Consider the following 18814-nt stretch of genomic DNA (forward strand, 5'->3'; position numbering starts at 1 on the left):
CAAATAGTGAAAACCATAGTTATAGGAACCTATTTGTATGTTACTTGTGAGAGATATGTAGTAATTCCTTTGGTGAAGGACACCCCTCTTGACCTATGAGAGGATTGATGAATAATTCAAATAATTGGGGTTGTTCCTAAACTAATTACTTCTCCATTTTTAGTAAGTTTTATCTTGAGGATAAATTTTCATTAGATGGAAGTGATCTTACATTCCAATTAAAATGTCTCCACCATATACCTATTTGAGGTAATAAAGCAATAATCCATCATCTTCAAACTTATTTATTCTAGGGTTTAGGGTGTTTGGATTTCTAAAATATATTTCCACCATGGATGAAATTTTATAGTCATTATCATAGTAGTTTGTATTGAGTGGATGGTGTGAGAATACCTCTAATCTTAGATGAACTAAAACAATTGGTGATATTTTATTTAGCCCTATGGCCTTGTGTCTTGGATTAACGAGGGGTGGGGGAAGGTGTAATTTAGCCTCTAGACCTTATGAGGTCTAGTCTACAAAGAAATAAGGGCACGATAAACGTGATCATGATTTGGCTATGAATGAATTATGGAAACCTCTCAACTTCAATTTAATTATGATATCAACTTAATCCATTATGGTTTGAGGATATTAAAAACTCTTGTATGTATGGATGGTCTACTTGCTCTAATTATGTACCAAGATTTGTGTTAAATTTAGAAATGAGTCCTTAGGATTAACTTTTATAACTATGAGAAATTAATGATAAGTTCAACAATATAGTGTGGCATTTTTCTTTATGTCTGGTTGGTGGATAATTATGTGCTAAGCGTTATGAATGGAATATACCCAAATTATAGGTATTTAGAAGTAGAATATTGTCTACTATTATATCCATGGATTTAACCTTGTCTATTAAATAATATGCTTTCAAATAATGATGTAAATGGATTTAACCTTGGTTCCTCTGAGCCCTGCTAGGCTGCCACATGCTCCTTGCGCACGCAGCTTGCCTGAGCGATTCTATAGCTTAAATCCTCTGTGTTGGAGTTGCCACGTGTCACCTCTGTGGGACATCTTGAGAGAAGAAAATAAAAGATGCTAGGAAGTTCCGCCTGTTCACTACGTTTTGCCTTTGTGGGATTTCAAAAGGAAAGGAAATAAAGGGTGTTAAGAATATCCACCTACACGCCACATGTCCTAACCGACCAAGCAAGAAAAGCGCCAGGCGATAGCAGAACAAAAGACCTAGGATTGTCACAACTCATAGTATAATCAATGCCACGATCTAATGCCAAGTATCCTCCTAGGGGAATGTGAGGGCCAATGAAGGGAATCAGTTTGTTGAAGCATTTAAACTGAAATGATGATTTTCAATGATGGAGGGGATGCTTGTGAAGCAGAGGGTGGTAGCATTTTTTAATGTGGATGGCCACACGGTCAATTTTCATGATTGACTTTTGTTTCCTCGGGTATCCTGACCTATAATGGTGGTCTTTAAAAGGAGAAGAAGCTATCAATTATAGGGGTTCATTCTCAGAAATAGTCTTAGCAGTACTCTTAGACCTCAGCATTGTGGTTCTTATTTTTATGCAAATAGGTGCTTAGACTATGCCAATTATTGGCTTTTATGTCTATTTATTTTCATCCAATTCTAATTGTCTTTTAAAATTATATTATGTTGTTTGAATGAATCTATATAAGATATATGTGTGTTACAATTAATGCATCATTGTCGAGCTTTTAGCTATGCTTTTAATGTATGGCTAAGCCTTGCAGAATGTATGGGCGCCAAATAGTTGAAGGTACTTGGGGATTCATAGCTAAGCATGTTCGCATGCGTTCCTATAGGCAGAAAGTCGGGGATTTAATTGAGAGTTTCGAGGCTTTCAATATTCAAGGGATTCCCAAGAATCAAAATACAACTATTCAATATCCAAAAACATCCAAATTTGAATTTTTCGAGGGAAAGCAATATCAAGGATGGAGGATTGTCATGTCATCTTTTTCTATGCAATGTTATTGGATGTTTCTTAAGCCTATTTCCCATTTCTCATAAGTTTGAGAAAAAAATTAAAGAAACGACTTTGTAATAATTTGTTGTCCTATAGTATGTGTTCATTTCTAAGGACCTTTGGGTATTATATAATTAATATTTATTTCTTTAAGTTCTTGTGGCCATGAATGTATGTGTGGAGCTTCTTGAAGAGAAAAAATAATATTTACATTTATATTTTGGAGGGAAAGTGAGCACTCAATTTCTTATTTAAACCTAAGTCTAATATCAATGACATCTTATCATTTTTATAACATTAATCCTTATGACACAAATCTTGTTCATTTTCTATTGGATATTAGAGGAAAAAAATCCGCTTGATCCCCAAACAAAGATAGTGGATGAAAACATATCCAATATTAAAAAATTCCACACAAGGATTGTGTAAGAGCATCATTGGTTTGTTGTTTAAGAAGATCTTGTCAATGCCTATTTGTTTGATTTGGGTAGCTCTCCCCTAGCACCTAGGGATTATCATTTAGTGGTGGCTTATATAGCACCATTTTGTTACATTTGATAATAATAACATTCTTATTATTTTTGGCAAACGAATTGAATGTAAGTGTGATATTTCACGATGATGAGGGGAATAAATAGTTATTGCAAATTTCTATTCATTTTTTAGGGTTCACAATTCATTTTTTCCATATTCTATTAATCTTATTACCTATTAGGATAGACTTGATTTGTAATAGTATATAATCATTTCTCTTGAATGGAGCATCAAATTTAAATATTAAACATTCCTAGTCAAGGATATTACAAGTCACTCATGGGTTCTCAATGTGTTAGTTAAAGGTTGGGTTTTGATACCAATATCTATAAGACCATTGTATTGTTTAATGTATCTCTTGCAGTGATATGACTAGATTTACTAGCCTAAGGTTGTAAACCCTTTTGATGGCACATTTTAGATCAATATTATATTGTCTATTGTCACAATCGTAAATTGAGCTCGATATAGGAGCTAACTTCTATGTATGACAACTAGGGATGAGAAAACAAATCTAGGAAGGAATATGTAGAAGACAATTTCCTATTAACATATCTTGTCCCACTCATCCTAAGATGATTACCATAATTTAAACCTACAACTTGCTTACATATAAGATTTTTATTGCGACAACATGATAGGAGTAAGGCAGTGTAAATTTTAATAAGAAGTATTCAACGATATCATATGGTTAGTTAAATTTCACAAGTAGTACATAGCTGATAGATGCTAAGAGCTAGCTAATTTTATAAGGCTTAGATAGGCTTTCATTAGTAGCATTTAGGTGATGGATACCAAAGTCTACCAGTACAATAATTTAGTATTAGAATTGGTGTATCAAAACAAATGTGTCTCATGTGTGGTATTTCTTGAGGTATGGTTTCATAGTTTTGATTGTTATTTCAATTTTCGATATTAGAAGAAGTAGTCTTAGGTCTATAATTAGACTATAAAATAGATTGTGATTTTGTAACTTACATGGTTGTATTATGACTTATATTATTGATGGGTGTTGAAAATAATATAACTATCCTTAGGTTATGTGTGTTGTTATGCAAACACCTTATCTAATAATGATGAAAAGTAGTATGGAAATCTTTCTCATCATCATAGCTAGTGCAAAGAATCAAGGAAAAGGATGTGACCCACAATGTAGCATGGGATACATCAACATTGTTTTCTAGTTGATATGCACTAAAAGGGTAAGTGAGTAAATTAGGTATTGGAAGGCACATTGAATGGTGTTGCATTTACTAAATCAAAGTGCATAATAGAAAATTGAAATACCTAGTTATTACTCTTTCCCATTACGTAATTTGTTGGATTTGTGTTTACATCTTGCCATGTGGTGACTTTCATTGTTTAAAATTACCAAGAATCCTTATCATGGTATAAGAATGAATTAATATGTGTTTAAAATAAAAAGAAGTTGGGGATGTAGGTTAGAATAGGTTAGTATGTCTTAAAAATTGAGTTGGAAATATACTCAAATGAGTAGGTTGGAATGACCTCAATAATTGATAATATATCTAGAAGATCGAAAAGTTATTTGATGTATAACTCCACCATGTAAAGCTGCATTTAGAACGAAAGATTGTTGATAGTGATTTAAAGTAAGTTAGATTCAAATACCTAAATTTATGGATTTGTACATATTGAAGGAGAAAATGGTAGAGAAGATTGTTATGCATGGCTCTTTTAAATTAGCAAGCAATGATTTTGGAAATGAGCTTGCATTGTAATTGGCATATCACATGAATCCATGTAAATATTAGCTTAACAAGAACTTAGAGGTTTGTATTTGTATAACTTGATGTTTAAATAATTCATTTTAATTGGATTTTTATTTTATATTTATTTCACAAGACATAGGTGATATGTGTTGTATACTCATGTAGAGAGTCACTTGATTGTGTCCATTGATTTTAGGTAGAGATTGATTAAAGTGATCTGAATATATGAAGTACACTTTATTGTGAAGGTTAACCTCTTATGCATTATAATTTTGTACATTGCAAGGAATAATAAATAAATGTGTGTACCAAATAGTATAAATATTGACCTATATTTAAAAAAATAAACTTTCAAATAGAAAAATAAAGGAATGCATTAAGTAAAAATCCATATTGATGGTATACATTTAATATGAAACCTTTAAACCTTATAAAAAATTTCCAAATTTATAAAATTTGATTAAAAGAAACCACTTGACAAGTAGTAATAATAGGTTTTGAATAAATGAATTAGACCCTAAGAAATAGATATATAAAAGCTATAAAATGAGACCCCAAGATAGCTAGCTATGAGTCACATCCCTTGTTGTAGGAGGAGGTGAGAATGCCACTTGGCATTATAGGAGGGAGGAAAGTTAAGAGTATAGACATCTATAAAGTATATGAGAAAATAATATTCTTGAAAGGGGGAATACCAAGATTGTAGGATATTGATGTTAGTTTTTCCAAGATGCATGATTTGAATACTAGCATTAATGAGTCACATAAGTAAAGAAAATTTACACTCAATCTATGATGCTAAAAATATCAATGCAATACAAAAATGATTGAATTGATGTGTGGGTAAAATGTACAATGTAGGATTTCTTAAAGAAAGAGAATGAGAAGGTAGAGAATGATTACTAACCACCTCTAAATATGTGCAACACTTACAAAAAACCTTAACATTTATAGGTGAGTTTCATAGGTGTATGCAAGAGTGTCTCGCTAAATGAGTACACATGTCTCAACCACATGAGGTGAGACAAATCTCTAAATAACAACTAAGTAAACTTAATCTAATGTGAATAGGTCATCCTAGGAAGTGGTGAACTATTAGTTACTACTTATGAAATGAAGTGCTATTTAAACCAACACCACCCTTAAGTGCAACTTAGTGTGTAATGTATACATAGGTGATGATGATGGTTCCTAGCTACTAGCCATGTTAGGTACCTATGTACAATGCAAGTCTTCCCATAAAGTGGAGAAAGGTAGAAAAACCTATGGAAAAAGATTACCTTAAAAAATAGAGATGATATAAAATATGCATGAAATGATACACCCATAGGAGAGATAAAAGAGAGACTATGTAGGCCCCCATAAGATGATGCTCAAATTCTCCATGGTCTTCTTTGTTGTGAAGAATTTGTGGATTCTCTTGGTGAAATGTCTCTCAATTTCGATGCAACAGATGGTAATGGAGATGAACAATCCATAGTGAAAGCTCAAAGTGAATGACTCTTTTTATCCAATACCTTTGAAGATTCTAAACTTGATGGTTAGATTTTAGTGTCTCATGTTTCTCAAGAAGATGTGCTAGGTGATGAATTCTTTTGTGCATACAAATGTTCTCATTTTGTCCTAGTTTTTTGAAAAAGGCACATTTCTTTTTTTTTCTTAATTTTCCCTTGGTTTGGAAAAGTGTCAATTTTTTTGGAGGATGTCTTGTCTTCCTTACTTTCCTTAGTCTATTGATATTTTTGTTTCTACCTTTTGTTTAAATCCTTATCTTTCTCTTTTCTGGCAATGAGGGCTTGAAGTTTTGTACTCTTCGAAGTGCCTATTATGATTCATTTATGTTGCTCCCTTATTAAGTCTACAATGAAATTATCCTAAGTTGGTATTTTACATATGGCTCCAAGAGATTTCTTCGTGGAATAAAAAGTGGATATAAAAACAAAATTGTCAAGACTTAGTCTTGAAAAAATATAGAAAGGATGAGTTTCAATCATATTTCTTTTATATTTAGAAAGGATGAGTTGATCCTATATATTTATTTTATATGCCACATTATTTAAGTTGCAACCTTAATGATTTGAATTTTATGAAATAGTCCTCCAAAGTGTCAAAGTCTCTTGGACTTAAAGTTAAGAGTGCATTTTCTAACCCATGACTTCTTAATTCTTCAACCTTCCCAAAAATTTGTTGAAGGGCTAGCAAAACTTCATTGGATGTTTTCAAGGCTTCTACATGCAATATAAATTTAAAAGATAGATTCAGACATAGTAAGTCAAAGGCTTGATCATATTTATTAAATCTTTTCATTTAACTTTTGCTGCTTTGGGCTCTTTTTCTGTATCCATAGGTGCCATCTATAATCCTTGATTCTTCAAGATAAGAGAAATGACCAATTTCAATTCATTATAGTTGAAGGGTGTTAAAGGCTTAATGGTTTTGTTGAGCTCTATGCTTAGTGGGATTTTTTGCAAAATCAATGTGCTGAAAGAAAAATATGAAAGTGTTCAATAATAGAACTCACAAAAGTGCATAATGGCACAACTCAAGACACTCGGGCCCCTTTATACACTATTTGTGACCCCCTAGATTTTGACACTTCATAACTTAGTGATTTTTACAGTGCATTAAGGTCCATTGCATAGGAAATGTCAAAATATGAACTTTTGCTATGCTCAATTTCAAGCTACTATTTAAAAGTTATTTACAACCAATTTCTCACTAAATGACCTCTTCTTCTTAAATGCATTTGCACTAAATGATTTTAAAATGTTCTAAGGTGAGATCCAAACTATGCCTGCAACCACTCCTTGAAATTGTCTCCGAATAAGCTTGCCAATGACACTCTTAAGTTTGTCAAATGTTGCCTTCGGAGATGAAAATTATGACAAAATGAAGATCTACCTCTTTTAGTATTTGCAAATAAACCATTAATGATCAACTTAAAATGTTGCAGAATGTAAAGTTGAAGCAAATTTTAGCATTTACATGAAAAAAATAAAATCTGAATATGTAAGATGTGTTACAACTGTTGGAAGTGAAGTCCAATGGACTCCTTCCTTTTTGTGGCCAAAACTCTTGGCTATTCATATTCTCCTTGCAATCTCTTTAAGAGCTGATTGTAATTCATTTGTAGAGGTTAATTCTGGAGTTGCTTCCAGTTGTGTATATGTGTATACCAGATTGGTGATTAATCTATGATTTCCTTGCTTCAATGTGGATGTAGGCAATTGCTGAACCACGATAAATCTGTGTGTTTAATTTATTTGTGTTGTGTGTGTATTTAATTCTATTTATCTGTTGTTTTAAATTCGTTTCTTCATCCTAACAATGGGTATCAGAGCGAGGTTAGATCGCTGTTTAGATTTTGGTGTTTAAAATTCCAGAATCATGGAAGAATTGAAGATAGAGAAGTTCTCCAGTCATAGCTTTGGGTTATGGAAGGTGCAGATGGAGTCTTTTCTGATAAAGCAAGACCTTTCACTTGCGCTTGAAGGGAAAGGAAAGAAACTAGCTAGGATGGCTGATGAAGAATGGGAAAAATTAGACAAAAAGGCGAGACCGACAATTTTTCTCTCACTGTCCAATAATGTTCTCTTCAATGTCATGGGTGATGCAACAACAAAAGATGTATGGGATAGACTCACAACCATGTATGAAATGGCATCGACTACAAATAAAGTTTTTATTATGAAGCACTTGTACAAACTCAAAAATGAAGGAAGGTTGTGCTATGGCAAATCACATCAATGAATTCAATACATTGATTAGTCAAGCGACTTCGGTGGGGATGACACAAGATGATGAAAGCAAGGCTATTCGGTTATTATGTTCTTTACCAAGTAGCTAGGATGGTGTTGTAACAGCAGTTAACACATCTATATCTGTTAAAAAAAAGTTGGTTTTTAATGATGTAGCAGCTACTCTTCTCAGCGAGGATTTGAGAAGAAAGAATGATGAACTTTCATCCGGTGAAGCCTTAACGGTAGTCAACACCGATAATAGAGGTAGAAGTCATAATAGAGGCAGAAATAATTACCATAGACATTCAAAATCAGCAAAGAGATCGAAGTCTAGAAACATAAATGGTGAATGTTGGTTTTGTGGCAAAGCTGGTCATGTGAAGAAGGATTGTATAAACTTCAAAAGGGCACAAGAGAGGGTCCGGGATAGTGAAGCAAATACAGTTTATTATAAAGATGATAGTGTATTAATCCTTTCAACAACTGACACTACTTCAGATTCATGGGTGCTTGATTCCGGTGCCTCCTATCATGCTACCTCATGTCTTGAAGCATTCATTAACTACCATGAAGGTCATTTTGGCAATGTTTTCTTAGGAGATAACAAAGCTTGTGAAATTATAGGCAAAGGGGATGTATTGCTGCCATTAGAAGGTGGTAAAACATGGCTGCTCAAAGATGTTCGCCATGTCCCATAATTGAAGCCAAATTTGATATCCGTTAGACAACTCTTTGGTCAAGGTCTTAATATTAATTTTCTTCCGGATATATGGAAAGTAACACATGGTACCATGCTGATTGCAAATGGTAATAAAGTGGGAAGTCTATACATATTTAAGACTCATAGTGAAGTGGGATTGCAATGGTAATTGAGGACAACAAAGCGGATCTTTGGCATCAAAGACTTGGCCATATTTGCAAGAAAGGACTCCATGTTATGCATACAAGAAATTAACTACCAGGCCTCAAGCTTGTTGACTTAGCCTTTTGTGAACATTGCCTTTATGGTAAAAAAAAAGAGAGTCAGTTTTTTGAAAGGTGGACGTGACACAAAGACAACACTGTTGGAGCTTGTATACTCGAATGTTTTTGGGCCTACCGAGGTAACCTCCGTTGGAGGAGATAACTATTTTGTAACCTTTCTTGATGATTGTACAAGAAAAGTATGGATTTACATGCTTTCTAGGAAATCTGAAGTATTTTCAAAATTAAAAATTTTCAAGGCTTTAGTTGAAAATCAAATTGGGCATAAGATTAAATGCTTACAAACCGATAATGGTGGGGAATTTTGTTCACATGAATTTGATGATTTTTGTGCTGATAATGGGATTAGAAGAATCAAGGTTGTTCCTTTCACTCCTCAAGAAAACGGTGTAGGCGAGAGGATGAATAGAACAATTCTGGAAAAGGCACGATGTATGTTGTCTAATGTAGGTTTAGGCAAAGAATTTTGGGCAGAAGCATGTAACACAGTAGTGTATTTAATCAACCGAAGTCCATCATCTAAATTGGATTTTGGTATTCCGGAAGAGGAATGGCAAGGGAAAAGGATTTCATACTCGCATCTTCATATGTTTGGATGCGAAGACTTCTTGCATATACCCAAGGAAAAGCGAACGAAATTGGATTGAAAGTCGCTGAAATATATTTTTGTGGGGTATGGAGAAGAGAAATTTGGTTTCAGATTGTGGGATCCAATTCATAAAAAGATTGTTCGCAGCAGGGATGCCTCCTTTCCCGCACTACAAGTTTCAAATAAATCAGAGATAGAATTTGTCCCTATGTCTTTGTTTCAGAATTCGACTACCAACGCTCTGCCTTCGGTCTCTCATTCAGTGGGAGCTCCTAGGATGTCTACCTCAATTGCATATAATTCTCAGACTGAGAATGAAGAAGTAAGTACCAATAATGAACGGTGTTCGTTCAATTCTAAAATTGGGAGTCTGTGAAACAGAGCATATCCTCCCCTAAATAGCACTCATGTTGCAGGAAACTCAGAAGAGCATTCTTACGGTGAGCATTTTGGCTTGCACTATTCTCATTTGGCTGGGCACACTCCACGGTTGTCTACAAATCCACCGTATCCTGCAAACTCTGTCTTCATTCCCTCACGACATGCTGAGCAGTCCGCACACCCACCTCCATGGAAGCCTCCCCAAGCACGTGCCTCCCCTCACTCCTCGCATGACCTGCCAATGCTGCAGGCTTCCCTTGACCCCCCTGCAACTTCCTTCCCCTCTTCGCAGGCTCTCTCCCATGAGCTCCCCGCCTACTCTCACCCCACGGCCTCTCCATCGCCCCGTCCCCTGCACTCACCTGCAGTTACGGGCTCTCTGCCACCATCGTGCATCCAACCTGCCGATGGTGATGTGGCAGCCCCCTCCCGCAGACCCAACACCCTGTACAAACAGTCCTTGCAGGAAGAGAACGATGCTCCTACAGGTCCACTTTCCCGCGATTTGTCTGCATCCAATGTGGACAAAAATCCACAGGTCAATAAAACTACCAGGCCAATTAAAAATGGGAGAGATATGAGTTTGCATCAACAGGGATAGCAAAAATTGAATAACTCTACTACTAAAACAGAGAGTCAATTGAGGAAATCAACTAGACAAAGGGGACCTCCTGCAAAGTTCTCCGATTATGATTTACTATTTTGTGAAGAAGTCGAACCTTCTTTGCTCATCTCTGATCAAACAGAGCCTGCAACACACAAAGAAGCTTGTCAAATTGCAGACCATGATAACTGGCACGCTGCAATGTGCGAAGAAATAGATGCACTAGTGAGAAATCAGACATGAGATTTGGTGCCACTTCCGCCTGACAGAAAGGCATTAAGAAATAAATGGGTGTATAAACTAAAAGATGAAGCCGATGGTCACAAAAGATTTCGAGCAAGACTGGTTGTAAAGGGATATGCTCAGCAGCAAGATCTCGACTTCAAAGAAATTTTCTCGCCAGTAGTTAAAATGACTACAATCCAAGTAGTATTGGGCTTAGTTGCAGCCTGGGATCTTGAATTTGAACAGCTGGATGTGAAGATGACATTTCTCCATGGCAATCTTGATGAGGAACTATTTATGCATTAGCCGGAAGGGTTCATTAAAAAGGGGTAGGAACACCTTTATTTTAGATTGAAACGTAGTTTGTATGGGCTTAAGCAAGCCCCCCGATAGTGGTATCTTAAATTTGACAAGTTCATGATTGATCACAAGTTTACTCGCAGCGAGTCTGATCCTTGTATCTATTACAAGAAGCTTCCTAATGGCGAATTTGTCATTCTTCTCCTTTATGTGGATGATATGTTAGTGGTCGGCACAAGCATGAGCATTGTGAGTGAACTTAAAACTCGTCTACCAAAGGAATTTGTCATGAAAGATTTAGGGGCAGCAAAGAAGATTCTAGGAATGACTATTTTTCAGGATAGCAAAAAGAGAGAACTCAAACTATCTCAGCAAGACTACATTAAAAAAGTTTTGGACAAATTTGGTATGATGGATGCTAAGTCTGTTTGCATACCCTTAGCCTCTCATTTTCAGTTGTCTTCTCAATTGTGTCCAAAAACACAAGAAGATAAGGAGTTTATGGATAAAATTCCATACAAATCTGCAGTTGGAAGTCTCATGTATGCAATGGTGTCTACTCGATTGGATATTGCTCATGCCGTGGGTTTGGTGAGCAGATTTATGGCTAATTCGGGCAAATCACATTGGGAGGCGGTTAAGTATATCTTGAGGTATCTCAAAGGTACTTCTGATTTTTGTTTATGGTTTGGAAAGGACAAGGCAGTTTTGCAAGGGTTTACCGATTCTGATTTTGCCAGTGACTTAGACAAAAGAAAGTCTACTTCTGGTTATGCTTTCACATTTGTCAGGGCAGCGATTAGTTGGGCTGCAAAATTGCAGCATACAGTTGCTCAATCAACCGCGGAAGCTGAATACATAGCTCTTTCTGAGGGAGCAAAAGAGATGGTATGAGCGAGTTGGGTTTGAAGCAATCAGATTTTGCTTTGTTTTGTGATAACAGCAGTGCCATTTTTATAACTAAACATCAGACATCTCAGCCACGGTCAAAACATGTTGATGTTCGCAGTCATTATGTTCGCCATATGGTCGAAGAAGGCAAATTTCATGTAGATAAAATTCATACCGACATGAATCTAGCTGATGTGCTCACTAAAGTGGTTAAGTGGGAGAAGTTCGATTTCTACCGAGTTTGTCTCGGCCTTTCCAATAATTGATAGCAGGACTGAGTGGGGGAATCTACTTGTTGCAGCAGTTCGTTGGCCTTCAGTGGGAGATTGTTGGAAGTGAAGTCCAACGGACTCCTTCGTTTTTGCTGCCAAAACACTTGGCTATTCATATTCTCCTTGCAAGCTCTTTGAGAGCTGATTATAATTCATTTGTAGAGGTTAATTCTGGAGCTGCTTCCAGCTGTGTATATGTGTATACCAGATTGGTGATTAATCTATGATTCCCCTACTTCAATGTGGATGTAGGCAATTGCTGAACCACGATAAATCTGTGTGTTTAATTTGTCTGTGTTATGTGTGTATTTAATTCTGTTTATCTGCTGTTTTAAATTAGTTTCTTCATCCTAACAACAACTTTCCACAAAGATTAATTGATGATATAACTGTAATCGCTGAAGTTTGACTAGCATCCACCACTTCAAACGCTCCTCCACAATAGGGATTGATTCAACATTAAATGAAGAAGTTTCTGACACTGTTTCAAATTGCTATTGGGAGCCATGTGGAAGGAAAGAGCCTTATGCGTATTAAATGGTGAAGTTTCTGCTAGTCTTTGAGGAGACGTGAGCTGGTTGTCAGGAATTGTGGCCTCTTTTCTCAAGCCAAATGCCTTGCTTCAAAAAGACCATCAACTACTGCCAATGGGGCAATGCAGATTTGTATTCAAAAAAATATCAACTGTTGCCAAGATTGTTGCTGCTGGGAGGCGGCTGGAGTGTGGCTTTCGGCAAATGTAAAAAGTGCCAAGCAAATGCACATATGTATGAAGGGCCTGCACAGATTTCCAAACGGAAAGAACTTATCCAATACTCAAGCAACAAAACAGAGAAAAAGAGTTAACGTGGTGCCAAGGATGAATGGTAGACTGCAATGCTATGTTGACCGGAGGTATTGTAATTAGTAATAAGATGCTGGGTGCTATGAGATCACACAGGGTGCTGGAATATCAATGCCACCAGAAGCGATGGCAATGGAAGATGACCTTCTGCTTCTTTTTTAGCAGAAATCATCTCTAAACAGAGATAGATATTACACCAGAGTACACATCACAGATTGTGCTCAGCCAAAATGGCACAATAACCAAACAAAATTGTATGCATCTATATATTTGAAAAATTGAACTCATGTAAATACTGAACCAGTAATCAAAATTAGATTGGCTATGATATCATGTTAGTTTTGCCAAGATCTCAAATTTGAATATTAGCATCAATAAGTCACATAAGTCAAGCAAATATACACTCAATTTATGAAACTAAAAATAACAATAAAATACAAAAGTGATTGAATAAAGTGTGAATAAAATGTACAATGTAGGCTTGTTTATATAAAAGAGAAAGAGAAATTAGAATGTAGAGAATGATTACTAGTTACCTCTAAATGTTCTAATTACCTCTAAAAATTTTATGGGAACTCATGCCTTTGGAATATATTTATTACCAACAAAACTTACTGGTTTCCTAAGACTCAACGCGCAACCACAGCATCAAGTTGTAAGGCGGTTACTTGTTCTGCTATTTTCACGTAAATCTTCAATCACTTTCTATCATATCAGTTTTACAGTTCCATTATTTTGGCCATTGGGTTTGAAACAAAGTGAGCAGATTATAATGCATGTGTGATTGAGATCTTATGTTTTCATTTGAACCCCGAATTAGACCAATATCTATAGAGCGTTAGCGTAAACTTGAACTTTAGTAAGATCACTAGTTAGGTGGTGAAACCAAGTGATCTCTAACGCATGTTTCATTCCAAGCCCGGCCGAAACAAATCGATCTCATTACCATAATCTCTTCATTACCATAGTAACTTCCTTTGGATAACTAACAACTGTTAAAAGATGATAGTTTAGCAGATTCTTCATATATCTGTTATATATAGGATTGTATTCTGTATAGGGAGATTCTTAAACCGAGAGCCAAATTTGGGATAAGCTTCTTATCTATTATAAAACTAGCTGTATTGGGTTCAACTGCCTTATCAAGGTGGGATGGAATTTCTAGATATTGTCTCTAAGTCACTCAATGACAGTTTTGGACCAGAATTGTGATATTGAAAAAATAGGGTATTAAAATTCAAACATTTTCAGTTTCCTAATAAGTTTGTTATTATTATCATAAGCAAACAATCTTTTGTAAGTAAACTTTTATCTTAGATGTATGTTTGACTAAATTGTTAAAAGACAAATATGATTGCTATATTTTTATTCAAACATTGCATTACAATATTTACAATGGTTATGAACTTGTTGATATATCACATTTTTACCTCTAAATCCTACTTTTATATGAAGTGTAGATTTTCATATGGCTTTTGAATGGAGAATATCACTTCCAAAATGGTTCTGGGAGAGACGTGATCCAGCAAAATACGACAGAGAAAAACTGGGACAAGTCTTTGTAATGCCATCTGCCGATGTGGAGTTTGCTCTTCGATCTATTGTTGGCCACCAGTGGCTTCTTGCCAACCCCCATGCTCTCTTCTCTGAGGTCGCATCACTATTTCTTTCCAACTCTATGGACTTACTTGAAGACGTTGGATTGGTTACAACTTTAGCGAAAAGTTATTTGCAGCCTTTTTTCTTCAATGCGTCTGACTTGGAGAGTAGCCTGCAATCATACAGTTTGAACATGGGTTCGTTCCCCATTGGTGGCTTCCTTGACAAGACAGAATTAGCAACCAACTCTGCGTGCAAGGACCTCCTCTGTGAAATGCGTTCTGGGCTTGTATGTGATACATTCAAGGATTCGATGAAGGCCTTAAATCGACTTCAACCGGCCCTCGGGGACCAAACTTTGGACGATGCTTTTGACAAGTTTTTGGCATTGGATACGCTTTTAAGGTTTTCGAACGACCCTTAGGGAGCAGGCTTTGGAGGATCCTCCTAATTGTATTGGTGATGTTTCAAACACTAGTGCTGATGTTCCAAGTTCTAGTGGGTATGCCACTGGTAATGTCACTTCTCTGCAAGCACTGGGTATGGTGCTTCTTTCTTTTCATCTCATCAGACTTATTGTCCTTCCATATTTTGGACTGTCTTTTTTCTTTTCTTTTTTTGATGCATGGCATCAATTCTTATTACAGACTCATTGTAAAGTTTTGTTGTTGTTGGATGGTTTATTACTGATATAAAATCGTTTCTGGTTAGAATGTAATATTTTTTTGGTTATCATGCCAGCCTATGTTGCATATAAGCTTCGTACTTTTAAGGTTGGTCTTTATGTGAGTTTCCCTGTATTATTTAATATATCGTTGACTTTGTCAGCTTTTATTTAAAAAAATCTTTCTAAGATATATTCTAAAATAATACTTAGTTTTAAATTCAAGGTGAATTAAATAAAATTATGCACATACATTTTGTCCAATCATAGAGCTGCAAACTGTACAGGCTAATCTCCACAAATAATGGGATGCAGAGCATTAGATTTCACTCCTGAAAATTTCACAAAAATCTATTATTTTGCCGTTTTGTGTGGAGTTTAGCCACTTCCGCCACAAACTATGATCTATCCCACACCCCATTCATATTTGAAGTGGATGCATTAAATACCCCTTCTAAAAATAAGAAGAAAAATTATATAAATGAGAAATAAGGGGAAAAATTATATAAGTGCTTCTTCTTTTCATCTCATCACACTTGTTGTCTTTACATATTTTGGACTGTCCTTTTTTGATGTATGGCAGCAATTATTATTACAGACTCATTGTAAACTTTTGTTGTCATGCCAGCCTATGTTGCATATAAGCTTGGTACTTTGAAGGTTGGCCTTTATGTAAGTTTCCCTATATTATTAATATATCGTTTACTTTGTCAGCTTTTATTTAAAAAAATCTTTCCAAAATATATTCCAAAATAATACTTAGTTTTAAATTCAAGGTGAATTAAATAAAATTATGCAAATACATTTTGTCCAACCATAGAGCTGCAAACTGTTGGTTTAACAACAATGTGATTCAGTTAATTAGATTTCACTCCTGAAAATTTCACAAAAATCTGTTATTTTTTACGAAATTTTAAAAATTGTAAGGAATGCCATTTTGTGTGGAGTTTAGCCACGTCCGCCACAAACTATCCCACACCCCATTCATATGTGAAGTGGGTGCATTAAATACCCCTTCTAAAAATAAGGGGAAAAATTATATAAATGAGAAATAAGGGAAAAAATTATTTCAATATGTAATGTCTTTTACTAAGTTATAAAATTTTAGGCTTGGCTCTTTTTTGATATAAAAAAGGAGGGGGGGGGGGGGTCGGGGAGGTTATAAAAGCACAATTGCATATAAAATATTCAATCATGCATGAAATCAAATCAAATAGTAATTAAGCATGCGTAATATAACATATATATGAATGTTCTTTGGCTACATACTATCGAATAATGTGGAATCACAAAACCTATGAATAAATCTATAACAACTTGTCTCTATTACTTTGGATATTGTTCTCCTTCCATAATTATCTTTTTATTAGTATTTTCATCAGCATAATTAATAAATTTTAATATCTTCAATCTTAATCCATAATTTAAATAATAAAACACAATATTTTAAGGGTCCATAGCTTAGATGCTATGTTTATAAGTTGTTCACAGTATTTCTCTTTTATTTTTTATTTTTATAAGAGTAATTGATTCTGAAAGGAATCTATTAGGGTTATAAATCTTTGGAGGGGGCTAGTATAAAATTTCTTAAGAATGTAACATTTTTATTTTCATCTTTAAATTTTAAGTGGAAGTAATTTTTTATAATAATTATAAAAAATAGAAATTACAATTCAATACGTTAGAAATCTGATAATTGTGGTGTATATTTTACTAAAACCTTCAAAGTCCAACTTTCAGTGCACTAAAAAAAAATATTATTCTCTACAGAATTTGGCAGCAAGAGATAATTTCACTATTATAATAGCAGTAAAAGCCGCCGATTCAAATTTACAACAGCAAGTTAATGGGTGGGAATTGAAGATTCAATTTTGCAACTGGAAAGAAACTCAACCAAATACAATGTATATTGTTGTATACAAGCCTGTATGAGCTGATTGCACTATAATAATAACAATAAAGTTTAGCTAGTTAAATTAATAAATGGCAACTTAACTGAAAAGAATGTTACAAAACACTCTATTCAAAATCTTTGTTCATCACCATCAGCAGCTTGGAGGAAACAGTTTAAAAAGGTATTCTGTTATGAAGGCATCTCCAATTGAGGCTGTAACAGGTTGCTCAACTGGACAAGGACTCTTTCAACACTCCAATTGTATTGGCATGCTTGTTCCAACAATTCAACTATATTGACATGCTTGCCATCTTTTAAAGTGGGTATCTTTTCAATTAACTAGTAAAATATGTTCCTGTAATCTTGTCTTATTTAGATTAAGTTATATTCTATTATGTCTTCTCCTGTATCTTATATTGGCATCCTTGTCATTGATATTCAGCTTCAGCTATGATTTAAGAAGATTTTCCTCTTATTTATATATTTCAATTTATAATCATCCATGGTTTGTTGGTGTTTAGCACCATAGCACCATCAAGCTAAAATGTAAACTATGTAATTGTTTGGTAGAAAAAAACACTTTGATATATGATATGTATAAAAAGTCATTTCATATTACTGTTTTGAAACAAAAGGTGAAACCAAAGGACATTGACGGTTGGTAAAGGTGAAACCAAAGGACATTGACGATTGGTATTGTCCAACATGTCAGAATGACATAAATACTTGTGAGTATTTTTTTTCTACTAATACGTCTGCAGAGCACAAAGATGTGTGTATTGGTAGCGAGTACCAGGCAGAAATACCCGAGGATATGGTTCAGCCATCAGAGTAAGTTGAATTGTGACACATTGTAGTTAATTTGTGAAACAGTTCTTTGTTTTTATGTTTCTAAAACAGTATATTGTTTGATCAAACATAAGCACTATATTCACTTCATTCCTTTATAATTTAATGACCCTTTTTTCTTTAATATTTACTAATTTCAAATCAATTTAAAATAATGGGTATTTCAGAATGCATGGAAGGAAACAAGTTGGCAACCTCCAACAAAATGAAGAACAAATTAAGCTTCAATGAGGCAAGGAAAGACATTCACTATGGAAAATGGCCAAGGTATTTCCTTTGGACTTTCTGCTGTTTACATTCTCTAATCACAATCTAATTTTTTTTCTTTATTCTCTAATTTCAATTGGTTATACTGTTTGAGTCTTTTTATTTATTTATTGTTTTAAACATGTTGTGCTATTGAAGTTTACATTATTTTATCTTATATATTGACATTCTGCAGAGCTCCTTTTTGCAAAGTTCAGACAGATGAATGGAATTGTTCATGTGTTGTAATTGTTTCCTATAGATTGTAAACCTCAGGTAAGATCCATATAAATGACTTATAGTATAAGTATTCAATTTTAACTTTTTAAAATATATTGCAGTCTTATGGAAGACTTTGAAAGTGCTTTAATGCACAAAGTATTTTAGATCTATTCCCATCTAATTAACTGAGTTAAAATAAATAATTTGTTTTTTATTGTTTCATATATCTAAAACAGTGTAGCCCTT

The sequence above is a fragment of the Cryptomeria japonica genome, chromosome 10 (genome assembly GCF_030272615.1).
Source record: "Cryptomeria japonica chromosome 10, Sugi_1.0, whole genome shotgun sequence".
Taxonomy (NCBI): domain Eukaryota; kingdom Viridiplantae; phylum Streptophyta; class Pinopsida; order Cupressales; family Cupressaceae; genus Cryptomeria; species Cryptomeria japonica.